The sequence below is a fragment of the Sus scrofa genome, chromosome 1 (assembly GCF_000003025.6).
Source record: "Sus scrofa isolate TJ Tabasco breed Duroc chromosome 1, Sscrofa11.1, whole genome shotgun sequence".
In the NCBI taxonomy this organism is placed as follows: Eukaryota; Metazoa; Chordata; class Mammalia; order Artiodactyla; family Suidae; genus Sus; species Sus scrofa.
Window position 1 is genome coordinate 178,643,107 of NC_010443.5, and position 17,359 is coordinate 178,660,465.

The 17,359-nt window shown below is 33.7% G+C and overlaps 1 long non-coding RNA gene across 1 annotated transcript in view; it reads right to left on the reverse strand.

The window, feature by feature from the left end:
• Positions 1-15,656, reverse strand: part of LOC110262098 — a 49,757-nt gene extending 34,101 nt beyond the window's left edge. The window contains exons 1-2 of the long non-coding RNA XR_002346651.1: positions 15,584-15,656; positions 458-649 (exon numbers count right to left, since the gene is read on the reverse strand). This is a non-coding gene — a long non-coding RNA (uncharacterized LOC110262098). The remainder of the gene's footprint in view (positions 1-457; positions 650-15,583) is intronic.

Consider the following 17,359-nt stretch of genomic DNA (forward strand, 5'->3'; position numbering starts at 1 on the left):
GTAAATCAAGAATTCATGATGTGGGGGGTTCCTATTCCTTCCTCATCAGGTTCCCAATATTGACATAGAAGACTTGTCTTGGCTGTGAATTTATTCTTCAGATATTGGCTATTTTTACAATTAGCTTATAGGCCTGGTCCTCAACTTTATCTTCTCTCCAATCTGCAGGAAATTAGAGCTCTCCTTATGCAAGCAAGGAGTCCACTTTGCCTTCTCAGCTTTTAATTGACTAATTACTCCCTGCTTCATAGAAAAATATTTCCAAATATCAACTGAGTTTAACAATTACCTCCCAATTCATCATCCTTATTGTCAAATTTTTCTCTGTGTTTCTCAGAGGTCTGATCTATGTTGTCAGTGAAAGCATTCCATTCTACCGAATAGATTGCAGTTCAATACCTGTGAAAATTTAACAATATGCAGAGCTAACATGTAAAAGTATCTGGTCTTTACCTACCTCTTACCAAGAATGGCAGTCCTCACTGTTAGCTGGGTGGCAAATGATCCAGCTCCAAAATTCCATCCCCATGGCTACTTTCCTGGGCCATTCCTGGCAGAAACTGCTACAATTTGGGTTCTCTGGAAGCAGATGCTCAGCAGGAGATGACCATGTTGCAGATTTGTTGAGGCGTGCTCCTGGGATCAGCAGCTACAGAAGAAAGAGGTAAAACAGGTCAGACAGACAAGTTTAGATCTAATACCATCCCTGCAGACGTCTTAGTCTACCCTGAGTAGAGTTCTGAGGATGAAATAACCCTTTGAATGTTATCCAAATTGATATAAGGAAGCCAGGCTTTTATATGCCTACATGGATTAGTTATTGGGTATAGGAAACTCCAGGAATGTCTCTGAAGGGTGTTGTCAGCTAAAGGCTGTCTACTGTAGCCCTCTCAGCAGATGTGGTGCTAAATCCTCATTTCTGAGGAGAATTTGAGTGGCGTTACAGCATCCATGGAAGATTTTAACAATGAAAGATTTTAACACATAGACTGATGAAACAAGCAAAACACAAAATCAGGAGGGTATAAATGGTAGGAAAAGCATGATTAATACTACTGGCTTTTTGTTGTTGTGTTTTTAGGGCTGCACTGGCAGCATATAGAAGTTCTGAAGCTGAGATCTTATCAGAGCTGCAGCTGCTGCCCCACAGCACAGCCACAGAAATGCAGGATCTGTGACCTACAGCACAGCTCATGGCAACTTCAGATACTTAAACCTCTGAGCAAGCCAGGGAACAAACTTCCATCCTCATGGATATTATTCAGGTTCATTACTACTGAGTCACAATGGGAACTCCACGACTGGCTTTTTAAAATTGAAGTATAGGAGCTCCTGTCATGGCTCAGTGGTTAATGAACCCAACTAGTATCCATGAGGACCCATGGGTTCAATCCCTAGACTCGCTCAGTGGGTTAAGGATCCAGCTTTGCCGTGAGCTGTAGTGTAGGACACAGATGCTTCTCGGATTCTGCTTTGCCTGGAAACCTCCATATGCCATGGGCGTGGCCCTAAAAATAAACAAAAAAAAATTTTAATAAAATTGAAGTATAGTTGATTTACAAAGTCACATTAGTTTCAGGTGTACAGCAAAAGTGATTCAGATATATATACTTTTTCAGATTATTTTCCATTGTAGGCTGTACAAGATATTGAGTATAGTTCCCTCTGCTATGCAGTAGGCCCCTGTTGCCTATCTATTTTATATGTAGTAACAACACAATTGACTTTTAATTGCCATCATTACATCACTGCCCTTAACAACTGCAAAAGATTTTTTTAAGTGCTTTTAGAATATTTACCCAAATTGATTTTACTGTATCATTTAAATACTGGCAAATAATGAAACACATTTTTACAAAGTTCAAAGTACTGAAATGATAGCACATACTCTTTTACCACAGTGGAATAAGCTAGAAATTAAAAACAAAACTATAACCACACACACACAAAAAAAAAATCCCCTTGTTAGACAATTAAGCATGTACATCTAAATGACTAAGGTTCAAAGAGTAGGTTAGCTAAAAAGTAGAAGTTAATCATATTTTGAACTGACTATAGTGAAAATGACATACCCCAACCAGTAAGATGCAGCTAAAACCATTCGTGTTGGGAAATGTTCAGTCTTAAATGTAAATATTCGAAAAGAAGTCTGATAAAACACCCATCTCAAGATGTGGGGAAAAGAAGCGCAAATTAAACTCACTTTTAGAGGTCATAACATTGTGGTTATATTAAAAATAGCTTTTGCCTTTTAGAGATATATACTGAAATATTTGCAAGTCAAATAACATGATTCCTTGGATTTGCTTTAAAATAATTCTAAGTGGATGGGGAGAGTAGTTTTGATAGGCATGTGTATAGGTAGATATATACAATCCAACATGGTTCATCTAGGTGATGGGTATATGAGTCTATTATACTGTTCTGTAGACTATGTTTAAAATTTTTCATAATGTAAAAGTTTAAAAATAGTAAAAAATCAATTCTTAAATTCCAGTAAGAACAAAAAAATACATGAATAGAAAAGTTGGAAGAGGGCATGAATGTGTGGTTGAATTATAAGGCAGAGTAATGGGCTATAAAGATCAGACTTAAGGTGAAATATTTTTAAATAGGTCAGGTGATAAATTAAAAGCATTTTGTCAGAAAATAGCCATAACTTAATTTTACCAGGATGAACAGGGACTTTAATAAGTAGTTTATGGTCCACTGCCTTTTTGCTTTGAATATACATGCTCATGGCCCCTAAAAGTGATAATGTCAGTGCTTTTTATGGAAATGACATTCTGAAGCTGATCAGAATGCGTTTTCTTGTGAGCATGTGGCCAGGAGCCATATGGCCTATTTGACTCAGGTGCATGCAGATTTGAAACAAGGCATAAGGCATTATCTAAATTCTTTTAATATTGTACTGGAAATCCTAACCAGAACAATAGATGGAAACTATCTGAGAATGTTTGAGGGAAGAACTAAATATATCACTATTCATAAATGACATGTTTGTGTTCATAGGAAATCAAAAATATCTACTAATTACTACTATTTAGCAAGCTCCATTGACACAAAATTGTCATACAAAAATCAATTGTATTTTAATATTAAAAAACCTGAAAATTAGAAAATTAAATATAAAATTCATTCATATCTTTTGTGATATATCAAAAAAAATCAGTATCCAGGAAAAATCTAATAAAAGACTTGTAAGTCTTCTTTACAGAAACTAGGAAATACTGAAAGGAATAAAAGGCCAAAATAAATGGAAGAAATAGAATTCAAGTATATGAAGATTCCATGCCATAAAATGGAAAACTCCCCATTGTTGAATTGTTCTGCAGATTCAATATAATACAATCCCACTCTAAATCTCAGCAAGTATTTGGGGTGGGGGGAAGGGTTAGGACGGGGGAGGGTCTGATAAGCTGTGCCAAAAATATCAAAAAGACAAAAGAGTCTTGAGGAAGAATAACATAGGGGATGTATACTAGATATAAAGACTTATGTTAGCACTGTGGTAATTGAGACAGAATTCTACTAATGCAAAGGTAAGCAAATAGCCATTGGAAGCTATGGAAATTTCAGAAACAGACCATACATGTATGAACATTTAGCTTATGATGGAAATGGTATTGCTATTATATTTCAATAAGTATTAATGTGGGAAAAACCTTGTATCCTTCCTGTACCCCCCATGCATGCATGTGCATGCATGTGCTTGCATGCGCACACACACAAAGTCATTTCCAGGTAGAATGCAAACGGAAATATGAAACAAGAAAGCTGCTGGAAAATACAATAGAAGATGTTCATTAGCTTGTTGTAGTAGGCTGAATTAATGGTTTCCTAATCTCTAAATGCTTTAAGTGTCATCTTGCTTGAAAAAAGTAACTTTTCAGGTGTGATTAAGAATCTTTAGAATGGGGAAATTTATGAGGATTATCTGAAATGCAATCACATGTATCCTTATAAAAGGAAGGCAGAGAGAGATTTACCCACACAGAAGAGGTGAAGGAAATGTGAAGAGGCAGAGAATGGAATTCAATAGCCACAGACCAAAGATTGTCAGCAGCTGCCAAAAGCATAAAAGGGATTTTTCACAATGCCTTCAGAGGATCATGACCCTACCAACACCTTGACTTAAGCCAAGTGATACTAATTTTGGACTCCTGGTTCTAAAACTCTGAGAGAATCAGCTGTTCTTTTAAGCCACTAAATTGTTGGCAATTTGTTAACAACAGTCAGGGGAAACAAATACACATAGAGATTACCAAAAACTGTTCATGAAAAAGGTACCAATCATAAAGGACAAATTGTCGAATTAGACTTTATTAAAATTAAGAACGCCTGTTCATCAAAAAACATCAGGAAAATGAAAAGGAAGGCTAGGAATAAAAGCAGCTATTTATAACACGTGAAGCTGACAAAGGATTTGTGTTCAGGAAAAAAATACATAAATCAGTAAGATATAAAAGCAGGCAATGTAATAGAAAATGGACAAAAAGACCTGGAGAGGCACTCCATAAAATAGCATATTTAAGTAGTTGATGAATAAAAAGTTAGAAATGCCACTAATCATCAGGAAATGCAAAGTAAACCATAATGGTATATACTATTACAGCCCCCCCAGAATGACTATGATCAAAATGATTGACAATATCAGGTATTGGGATGGTTGTGAATAATGGGAAAGTTGCAACCAGGATATAATTTGAGCAACTACTTTGGCTAGGTGTTTGGCAGTGCTTACTGAAGCCAAACATATATACATCTTATGACCGCCAAATCCCATCCCATCCTTGGATATGTACGCAAAAACAGTGCGGGGTATGTGTGTTTGTGTGTGACAAAGACAAGCACAAAGTGATCTATAGTAGTAATGCTTGTAATAACCCTAACATTAAATATGACATATATACATTGGTAGTAAAATTGATAAATTATGGCATACTAACAAAATAAATAAAAGGAAACTATATACTGTACAGAATTGAAAATAAATGAAATACTGTCATACCTAAAGAAATGGGTGAATTTCACAGACACAATGTTGAATAAAAGAAGCCAAATATGGAATGATTAACTGTTGATTACACCATTTAAATATAGTTCAAAATCAGGCAAAACTAAAATATGATATTAGAATTTAGAAAGTGGTTACCTTTGGGAAATGTCTCTCCTGAAGGAGGAAAATGTGAAGGTGGCTAATGTTGTACAAATGATAGTTTGTTTCTTAACCTGGGTAGTAATTTCATGAGTTAGATCATTTAGTGACAAAGCATTAAGCTTTAATAATTTGTACATATTTCTGTATTATATTTTTAAAATTCTATATAAAATTTTTGTCTTGGTCCTTTTAATCCACTTTAGTTTTCCATATATCAAGCCCCACAAATGATCCTGTTATAATTTCTAACAAAATTACTTTGAATATATAAATTATGAGAAAATGTAAATTTTTAATAATATTGCTTTCCCCATACACAAGGATTGGGTATGTTTTTATTTTGCATTTCTTTAGTACTTCAGAGATTTTATATATATAAATTATATATTTGTCATAAATATGCATTATGTGTGTATGTGTGTGTGTGTGTATATATATATATAAAGTATATATAGACACTCTTTTTTTTCCTATATATATCTTACACTTTGTATATAGCTCTAATTTCTAAATGCATTTGAGGGTTAGCTGCTACTGTGAAAAGCATTTTTAACTGGCTGTTGGTGCATAGAAAATTGTTCTTTGTATTACTTTTTATGTTGATACTATTAAATTTTGTCACATCAGCAATCATTTCATCAGCAAACAGTGATGTTTTATTTTTCCTTAAGTTTATCTTTTTAAAAATTATTTTATTGAAACATTTGAGTGAAATATTATATAGACACCATTACAGCTGGAATCCTTGTTTATTCTTTTATTGAATATTTTTATTAAAGTATAGTTGATTGAATACAATTTCTGTTGTATACCAAAGTGACCCAGTTATACATGGTTCCTTGTGCTTATTGACCATTGTCCATCCTGGCTTATTGACTTTAAATGGAATGTTTCTAATATATATGCCTTAATTATTATTTCTTTGAGGACGTGTAGCAATTAAAATATATTTTTCAACTATTAAACAAGTCTTGCATTTGGGAGTTAAATTCTCCTTGATTCTAATGTATTTTATCTATGTGTTGCTTTGTATATTTTGCTAATCGTTTTTAGGATTTCATATGTTCATAAACACTGACCTGTAATTTTTCTTTTTTCTTGCTGTACTTGTCTGGTTTTGTGGTAGCTTTTCAGAATGATTTGGAAGACCTATTGCTCTCTAGTCTATAGAGTAGTATACTAGATTGCTACCATCTTTTCTTTAAGATTATGTGAAATGCCCTTGTAAATTCTTCTATATTCAGGACTTTGAGAGATGGGGGCAGAAGACAGAACACTAATTGAATATCTTTAACAGTTATAATAGATCTCTTCAGATTTTTCTTTCTTTAGGCCGTTTTGATACTTCATGTGTTTTTCAGAAAATTATCTTATTTCATCTAATTTTTTAACTTTGACATGAAGTTCATTTTGTTAATATTTTGAACATGTATAATACGTATTCTATTTTTATAACTAATACTGCCTTTTACATCATATTCTTTTTTGAGCTCAATTAAAGTATAATTGATATACAAAAAATTGCACAGATTTAACATTGTAATGAGATTGGACATATGCTCATCACAACAATCAAGATGCTAAACATATCCATCATATCCAAAAATGTCCTTGTGCAATTGTGTGTGTGTTAAGAACACTTCACATGAGGTCTCTGTTCTTAAATTTTAAAGTGCATAATATTGTACTATTAATGATAGGCACTATGTTATAGAGCATATCTCTATAATTTATTCATCTTGCATAACTGAAATATATCCAAATAAACAATAACTCCCCATAATCCCTCCACCTTATTCCTCAAAAACAATCATTCTTCTCTTTGCTTCTAAGAGTTCAGTGATTTTAGATAACTTGTGTAAGTGAAATCACATAATATTTGTCCTTCTGTGACTGGTTTATTTCACCTAGCATAATATCCAGGTTCATCCATATTGTTAACAATGTAGGATTCCCCTCTGTTTTTTGGCTGAATAATATACTACTGTTTATGCACCCCACATTTTCTTTATCCATTCATATGTTGACGTAAATGTGGATTGTTTCCACATCTTGGCTGTTGTAAATAATGTTGCAGTGCACATGAGGGTGAAGATACCTTTTTGAAATAGTGATTATTCTTTTTAATTATTCTTACTAGAGGGTAGTTTATTAATCTTTGCAAATCATAAGCTCTAGTTTTAGCTTATCTTTGTTACTCTTTGTGAAAAAAAATTTAATTTTTAAGTTCCGTACAATTAAATCTAGAGTGATCTAAAATTAGATGGTCAATTTAGGCATATACAATGGGAGACATATCTGGCTAGGTTACCAACATGCGTCATTTTATAATGGAATTCACTCCATTTTATATGGAATATCGATCACATTAATTTTTAATTAATATAAAGAAAGGTTTTGTAGGAATGTTTCTACAAGCATGACTAGATGGATAATTGTTTTTTTCCAATTAAGGCATATTTTTATAAGTACCAAAACTGCTTCTTAGGAATCATTTTGCTCTTTCCTCTTCATTGTCTATCATATAATTAAAAAATCAGCCTTATGTGTTGAGTTGAAATGAATTGAACACAAACTAAGAAATGTTAAAGATTCCATCATTTCCCTTAATTTCAGTTGTATCCTTCTTATCTTCACTGACTTATTCCAGAAATAGCTAGGTATTCAGAACTATTCTGGAGCACAACAAAACAATGGTATATAGCATGGAAGATCATGACTCACAGAGCTAGCTTGTATTCTTCTGTGAAAGAATAGACAAGTAAAGAAAAAGTCAATGTTAAAATGCAATCTGTAAGGTTTAAAAAAAAACACTGTGATATAGTTAAGTGTAACTAAACAGGTACAAGGAGGGGAGGCACACTGCATAAAATGAAATGATCAATAAAGCTCTCCTTAAAAAAATATTCGTGAGACCAAAATTATGAAAATGAACCAGCCCCCCAAATTATTGTGAATCCATCGAAGGAAAAGGGTATAACAAATGCAAAGACCACAAGGCCAGAAAAAAGTTTGGCATGTTTGAGGAAGAGAAAGAAAGCCCTTTTAGCTAGAACCTAGAGAAAGAATAGGCGTCTAGGATAAGATGGAGTAGGTAAGAGTTAGATCATGTAATATCTTGCAGATCAAGGTAAGAGTTTGGTTTTGATCATAAGTACAATAATAAGACATTACAGAGTCTTTGTTTTTTATTTTTTGTTTATGTCTTATTTGAGAGAGCCATGATCTGATTGGAATTTTTAAAAGATTAACTTTTGTTGCAGCCTACAAAGAATGGCTTATAAACAGCAAGAGCAGGAATAGAAATACTGGTTAGTGCAGTTTCAATATGACATATATTTGGACCAGTGCAATGACAATGGGGATGGAAAGAAATGAACCAATTAAAGACACAAATTAGACATAGAATAATCATGATCTATTGATGAATTAAACATGTAGAATGGGCATGAAGGAAAGGGAGAAATAAAGGAAAATCCAAGGTTTGTGGCTTGAGAAGATGAGCACTGGTATAACATTATGGTATATTACAACACAGTTGTCAAGATGCCAAATCTTTCCCACTAATTATATTGCAAAGATATTTTACTGGCACTGCAAAGACAGTAAAATACAATGTAAGGAGAAATTAATTATGAGTCAGAGGATTTTGGTAGCTTACTTGCTGTACAAGGCTTTGAAACAAAAAAAAAATGATGAAAAAAGTAACCACCAAATGATTGGGCAAATTAAATAACACAGGCAAAAGAAATGCATAATAAATACTATGTGCTAGCACAATACCTAGGACATAGAATATATTCAGTATGTATTGATCAAATCTGAATGTAGATATACTTTGATCACCTTTATGACTAATGGAAGATATCCTGGTAATGTTGTATTAATTTTTTACATTTTAAAAAATCTCAGACATAGAGGCTGAGAAACACCCTATTCTAAAAAGTCATACATTTATTATTTCTTCAAGAAGTTGACTTCTTCAGTTATTAATCTTGTCAAGTTTAATACCAAGTTTATTTAGCTTAATTTAAAAGGTTAATTTGTAGATGTTAGTGTGTTTTCTAAAATATGTCACACACTAAACTATCAAAATAGGAAGGCCTTGAATAATTTGATATTAGGTTGTTGGGGGTAAACTCATCCTTTATTATAATTTGTGCAACTCAATTAAATTTCTCTAAAATGAGATTTTCATAATGGTAGCAGAGGAGCAGAATTGGAATAGATGATCTTTTAAGCCATATTTATGTCAGGCCTCTAGAATAGGAGGAAATACACTGCATCCCTTGCTGATAACAGTTAATCAGATGAAGAACATAAAAGTTCTTTTTCAATTCTGAAGTATTAATTTCTTCTGTAAAAGTTTATTGAGTATATTCTATTCCCCTAAACAAGCACCTGTATTATTAGAGCTACCAATTTAGTTGCAGGAAAATAAGCAGTAGTCGAATGAATGAACTGATCAATAAAAAAAATACAAGACAGTTATTAAGGGCCAATAAGAAATAAACCAGAAGATGCAGGCAACAGAAAGTAACTTAGGCTGAGTGGGTTACTTTAGACAATGCAGGCCCTCTGAAGGAAGTATCATTTCAACTGGAAGCTGGAAAAAGAAAGTGATCCAGTCTTATAACCCAATGAAAGTAGAATTCCAGAGATAAAAGCAAATGTAAATGTCCAAGCTAGAAATAAGCTTATATTGTTGGAGGAAAATAAGACAGCTAAAGTTGACAAAAAAGAGGAAACAGGATAGAGCATGGTATGAGAAGGGTTATGAGAGGCAGGGGCCAGATCATTTATGACCTCATAGGCTATGGAACATAACTTGATTTTCTTTTAGCATAATGGAAAACAAATTATTTTAAGTAAAACTACAGATTTCAAAATAATCAAGATTAGAGACAAATGGATCATGTAAAAGGCTAGTAATCGTGAAGGTATTAATCACAGAAAAGGTGAAAAGCGGTAAGGTTTGAGAAATATATTGAAATATTTGGTGGGAAATATTGTTTTCTTTTAGCTGTCAGAAAATAGATTTTTTTCTTTCTTTTCAACAAAATATAATTAAAATGGGAATACTCCCAATTGAGGAGAAAAGACAGTCAATTAAAAAACGATCTATCTTATTAAGTTGAAAGTTAATTTCAGATTTCATTACATGCAGCTGCATTAAAACACCCTTCGGTATTTGTATCTATTTTCATGATATATACAGAGACATTCCATTTCATCAAGGATGACACGTTGTTTTGGTAAGAAGAGGGAGTATTCTTAGGAAATAAAATGTTACCACTAAAATTGTAAAATATAATAATCCCTATCAGCAAGTAATGGCCTGTAACCAAAATGGGGATATAAAAGAATCAAACCTTGTAATGAAATATTCCTTAGGGAGAATATTAGGAAAATGTACATAGAGCTTATTAAAGGCAACAGTTAATTGGGTAGTTACTGTTGCACATAAACTTGTATTTCTTTTAAAAACTGCTAGAGAAATAGTTTTCCTGTATTTGATAGACTTTTAGTCAATAAAAGCAAATAAAATCAAATGGTTTATGCATAGTAAATATGCTGTGCCTTGAACTGTGTACAACACCGAATGTGAAAACAAAGTTTTCGCTAATGTTAATTATGTATTATATTGAGTCTTGGAAATGGAGAATGCTTCAAATATATTTAACCCAGAATATTTCATACATATTTCAAAACATACATGTAATATTTCTCCCTATCATTAACATAAACCCCCTTTATAGAATGAAATTTTCAGGAAACCGAGGGAGGGAGTGTGAGGGATCAGGAGCTTGGGGTTAACGGATGCAAACTATTGCTCTTAGAATGGATCTACAATGAAATCCTGCTGTGTAGCACTGAGAACTATGTCTAGATACTTACACTGCAGCACAATGGGAGGAAAAAATATGTATACATGTATGTGTAACTTGGTCCCCATGCTGTACAGTGGAAAAAAATAAATATAAAACTAATTTTAAAAATAATTTTTAAAATATAAAAATAATAATTTTTAAATTTCTCACAGATATAAGGATACTGATTATACACGTAAATACTAATACCCTTTGTCCTGTCAGGAAGGACCGTGTCTTTTACAAAACAAGATTAGAGAGTGAAAATAGATATACTAGGCAGAACCACATGAAATTCCCAAGATTTGATCCCTTTTTGTTTATAAAAATATTTTTATATGATTCAACTTAATATATGACAGCAAGACAGTAGCAAATATACTAACTAGTCACATGTTTGAGATATCTACAAGAAGTCAATTACCCAGTTGTGGGTAAGAAGTAGAATCTAAATTTTGTAAATAACTCAAGCTTGTAAAAGATGAAAGTTACATATGCATCTAACTTTTAACTTGGTTAACTCATTTTTCGGAAGCCATGTGGAATAAAGAAAATTGTGTGTGTGCGGGGGAGGGAATATATATATATGCTTTTTAGGCTGCACCCGTGGCATATGGAAGTTCCCAGACTAGGGGTCTAATCAGAGATACAGCTGCCAGCCTACACCACAGCCACAGCAACAAGGGATTCGAGCCACATCTGCCACCTACACCACAGCCCACAGCAACACCAGAGCCCCAGCCAACTGAACAAGGCCAGGGATCCAACCCACATCCTCATGGATACCAGTAGGATTCATTTCTGCTGTGCCACAATGGGAACTCCCAGAAAATTTTATATCTAGATGAAGAATGAACATTCAATTTTGTTCTATTATTTAAGAAATAACAGTCTATAGCTACTTAAAACTTTGTGTCTATTTTAAAGGGCATTTTTTTGTTTTCACCTCACCACATCCTTAGAACTTTCCAAGATCCATGTGCCACCTCAGAAGCTTCACATTAAATGTCAGCTCATCTATTGTCCACCATGTTGGTTTTTTAATACAAGCCTGATGTTATCTAATTAGTGAGAATATTAACTTATGGGGAATGAAATTGGGTGAAAGCTCAGTTCTTTATTTCAAAGCTGCTGCCTCGTAAGTCCTCAGTCTCAAGGAACTTGTTAAGGAAGACACCATCCTATTGCTGAATCGCATCTTCTAACCTTTTCCAGTGCCCCATCCATGATCTTGGGAAATTAGAAAAAGCTGTGCTACAGTGAGACCAGCAATTGTGGTTCAACAAGAATCAGTAAAATGTCAGCAGCTTCAGTTTGATTTTTCTCCTTTCAGACTTGCATATATTAAGCACAAACGTCTCCACAGATTCAGTGCTTAAGGCTAAGCAGAAAAAAAGAGAGTTTTGGGGACATATTTAACAGGGGTACCTCCACACATTTCCTATATGTATGTACTTCAGCAGTGTAGGGGCAGGTCTCCTTTTCTTATCACTGACAGGTAGAAAACCTTTGACCCCAAATGTATAAGAAACATGCCAATTCACAAATGGCAGAGTTGGTTTTTGTTCACTAAAATTAAATCAGAAAGAAACTGAGAGTATAATTCAGTGACTAAGGTATGCTGGGCCTTTCCAGAGGTAGATAATGTTTTTCTGTTTATAAAATGCTTTTATATGTGATTTTATTTAATCGTTAGTAAGTAACATCTAAGGTATATAAAATCCCACTTTACTGTTGAGGAAAAGAAGTCTAAATGGATCAGATTTGGCCAAGTTGACATAGCAAGGAGCAGAAATAAAACTAAAATTCTTATTATATGACTCACAAACCTCTTTCTTTTATATTATGGAATAGTTTTAATAGGACAAACTAAATATATCATGGGATACACAAAGAGAGCCTCACTAAAGCTTAAACATTATTGCTGCCCTTTATTCCCTCACTTTGAGAGACCTGACCGCAATCAATTCCTATCATTATGTAATCTTTTATTGCTCACAGTCATGGTCAATGACAAATCAGTGACATCCCTGAACTCATGATCTCAGTCTAGTTACCCTTAGTTGCGTTTAAGTCCTAAGAGAGAATCCTGGAGAGGACCCGTAGTGAAACAAAATAAAATCCACCAACCAACCCACTATCAAAACTAGAAATAAAGCAAAAATAAGCAAAAAAAAAAAAGATAAAAGCAAAACAAACCAAAAAATACACACGAAAACTAACCAAAAGAAAACAAAACAAAAAAACCAACTGCTCAAGAAATCCAGTTTATACATAGCTAGTCTAATCTCTATTAAAAAAAAAAATCTGCTTTATTTTGTGCCCCATGCTCTTCCAATGAATGGAGTACTGACTTGGGGAAGAAAAAAAAAAAAAAAGATAACACTAATTTTAATGTTTTCTTACATTGTTCTCTCCTACCACTATAAAAGTGCATAATTCTTTAGTTTTAAAGGTTCCTATAAATTTCAGTGATAATTTAAGGGACATATATGAGTTTAAAATATAAAATTCCTGTTGAGAATATAAAATCCCTGAGTATTTTATATTTTCACATACTCTTGCATTGCCTTCTTGTATATGATACTTACAAAACTAAGCTCTGGAAACGTAATGTTCCAATGATTTCTTTATGTCTTTATCAATATCTACTATTCTGTCTAAGCATGTTTAAAGGAAACTGTTATCAATGATGTCTTAGCTAATTTTGCTAAATGCTTTTTGTTTTTTTATAGCAACATTGTGGTACCATTAGATTTCAAATTATTTAGGGGTAGGAAAAAAAAGCAGATGTGAATTACAATCAAACAAATTGTTGTTAGAGTGTGTGTGTGTGTATTTAACACTACTACAAATAAAGATATTAGTCCATGCTTGGGATAAATACTAGAAAGATATTGGTCAGCTTTAATGTGTAGGGTCAATTACCCTTGTCTTCCTAATTATGAAGACATTTGTAGACAATTTCAAGAATGTTAAAACTTTAGGGCTCAGAAAAAAATGTAGTGCTATAGTGATAAGAGTTGATACTCCTGAAGCAATATACCATTTAGCCTTCATTGGGAAGACAAGAATATTGTTGTTCAGTGGAGTGGAGGGAACTTGAATTAGCTCAGTCAATTAAGTCATGATTAATTTATGTTAGATCCTGCTCTCCTGAGTCTATAAAAGCCAAGACTTTAGTTAACCAGCAGTATTTAGTTTAATAAAAGTAAAGTCTTTAAAAATGAATTCTAGAGAGAGAAAAAAAGCTACTACTTACACAATCAATAGACAGCAACAGTCCCATTTTAATTTGTGTCAATGGAAGTTAAAATAAATTTAGAAACTAATAAGATCAGGGTCGCTTCCTTCAAATGGATGACCACATTTCCCAGATAGTTATTAGCATTAGCATGGCTTATGCAGCAGCTCTGCCTTGTCCCATGACAAATCATAAATATGCACAAGAGCAAAGTCTTTCTTTGCAGCAATCGCTGCCACTAGCGATAAGTTCATGTTCTCTCTGGGTCTAACAAGAAACATTCAATTACTAGTACCTTTGGCCAAAAAGGATTTTGCAGAGGCTGTGAGTAGATTTGGATTACTCTAATTATCCATCTGAACATAATACATGAACCTAATGAGCCTTTGTGTATTTAGGGTATATTGAGGGAACATGCAGTTGTAGACCTAGCTGGGTTCCTAAACCACAGAGAAAATAATATAGAGGTTCATTCAGTCTGTTCAAGTGAAAAATCAGAAATGAATCTTAAGAAAAATGCCTCAACTCCATTCACACAGTGGCTCAGGCGGTCTAAATATCACGCAAAACATTTCAATGAAGACAGGACTAACACTTAGGATAGATCTTCCTTTGAAAGAAACCAGTCAGAGCAGAATGTGACTTTAGGAATATCTTCCTGGCCAATGAAGAGACGTTACATGGCTGATTTGACTCACCTCATTTTTCTGAAACATCTGATTTAACTATACCTATATAATTTGAGATCTAGAAAAGTCATGAATAATATCATCATATAGGATTGACTTTGAGAAAGAAATAGCTGTGTGTTGTGCAATGAATGAATTCTACAAGTTCAAATATTATGCTCCTAAGAATACCAGGTGTTGATTTTGCTAGACCAAATAAAGTGACTGAGAACACAGGATCTGGAATCAAGCTGCCTGGGTTTCAGTTCCCATCCCATCATCTATTAATGTGCAATCTTGAACAATTTATTTGACTCCAGTTTTCTTCATATGTATAGTAGGGATAATAAAATAATAGTCTCTACTAGAAAGGCTATCATCAGGATGAAACAAAATATGTGTATAATACCTGCAGCATTTTGCCTAACATGTAGTCAAATCTCAGGGAATATTGGCTCTAATTATCATTTTTAGCTTTAATGTCACTTATCACTTTGCTTGAAGGGTATGGGAGGTGGTGTCTTGGGGGCACATTATCAGTTTCTAGGCTAAAACACACAGTTCTATGGCTCTAGGCCCTTTGTCTTACGGTCAAAAAGAAGAAAGAGCAGAATAGGCTACATTAGGGCCATCTGTTTACCTAACTAAGAAGCTTCTGGGCTCTGCTCCTCTTCCCTCTTCTGAGGCATAGTCCAGGGCAAACAGAAGCAGCTTATGTAAAAAAAAAAAAAAAAAAAAAAGGAAAGAAAAAAAAAGGGTTAAAAGGATTTAAATATTTTCTTATATATCTCCTGAATTAAAATTTAGTTACTTTTTATCATCATTTGTGAAATATATTCACATGCTGTTGTTACATTTACTTAAAAACTATAGTGTTTTATAAAATGTCTGAAATTATAGCAATTGATTTTCTTTTCATTATTTATACTTTTGATTTTTAAACATATGCTTACAAGGGAAAGGATCCTGGTTTAGTTTATTTTTGTGTTTGTTTTATATATACTGAATATCATTTATGTGTTACTAAGAATCCTCGCTAAGGGCATCAGTGTCAGATATGAAGTAGCTATTCACAAAAATGACAGTGAGAAAGACACACACCATGATTGTAACTACCTAAGTGCTCGCATTATCCTACATGAACCATGCGCTTCAAGGAAGAAGTGATCAAGCATAACTGCCATCCTTCTCACAGGCAATGTGGCATAAAGTAGGAAGACTCACATTATTGTTACATGCCATGTTTCACTGACAGCATGAGAGTTGGGGAGGGGGGATTTGTTTGTTTGTTTTCCTTGGCCAAAGTCCATTGGTCAGTAATGACAGAGTAGCTCAAATGTGTCATTTTTCAGGAGTGACAATCATAGTTTCTACTGGTCTCAAAAATCAACAACAGCTTGTTCACATTGATGAAAACATTAACTTGACAATGGAAAGAAGGATGTTTTTGACCACAGTGGTGCTTGTATTAGGGCATTGAAAACAAAGCAGAGGAGAAGGGTATGAAAAAAATGTTCTATTTTTTTTGGCAGTGGATGAGAAGATGGACTCATGTCTCCAAAAAGGAAAATGAAAAAGTGAACTGCTTATGAGGTCTGACAAAGGATAGATCACTAGAAATAACTTTAAAGAATTGGTTAGAAAAAAAAATAGAGAAACATGGAAACTTTATAAGTCTATACAAAATTCAGGTCATTTTTAAGGACTGGGGAAAGTTGTCAAAACAATAAACTTATCAGGTGCCTAGTTGTTACCCAAATCCTTTAAATATTAGCAAGTTTATTTTCTTGTAAAAGAATCCCTATCCATTGTAAGCAACTTGGAAAATATAGACAAACAGAGGCTCATTTAAGAAGACCATTATCTGACTAACTACTTTTGCATAAATCCATTTTATACAGAGCAACTGTTATGATCTTTCTAAACTGTTCATCTGCTCAGAACCCTGGCACACATCGAAGTCTAAATTACTTTCCACACTGGCTCCAGTCTGTCTCTCTTTCTTCCTAATTTCCCAATACTCTTCTGCTAGCTCATTCTGCTCCAGCCCAGAACTGCACTGAGATTTCTCAAACATTCCAACCACATTTCTACCACGGGACATTTCCAGCTATTCCTTTGTTAGAATGTTGTTCACCCAGATACTCAAGAGTCTGCTGTGGAATTCATTCAGGTCTCTGCTCAAACATCAACCCTCAAAGAGGGCCTCCCTAATGACTCTTCCCATGACCTTTTCTCCTTAATCCTGCCATTTCCTAACCTCATCAACACACCATTGCATAACTTCACATCACATTTATCTCTATGTTGTGTGTTTCACTAATATGTAAACTTCCTGAGGATGTTTTGTTCATCATTGCATCCCCAGTACTGATCAAATTCTTGACCTATGTCATGATCTCAATAAGTATTTGTT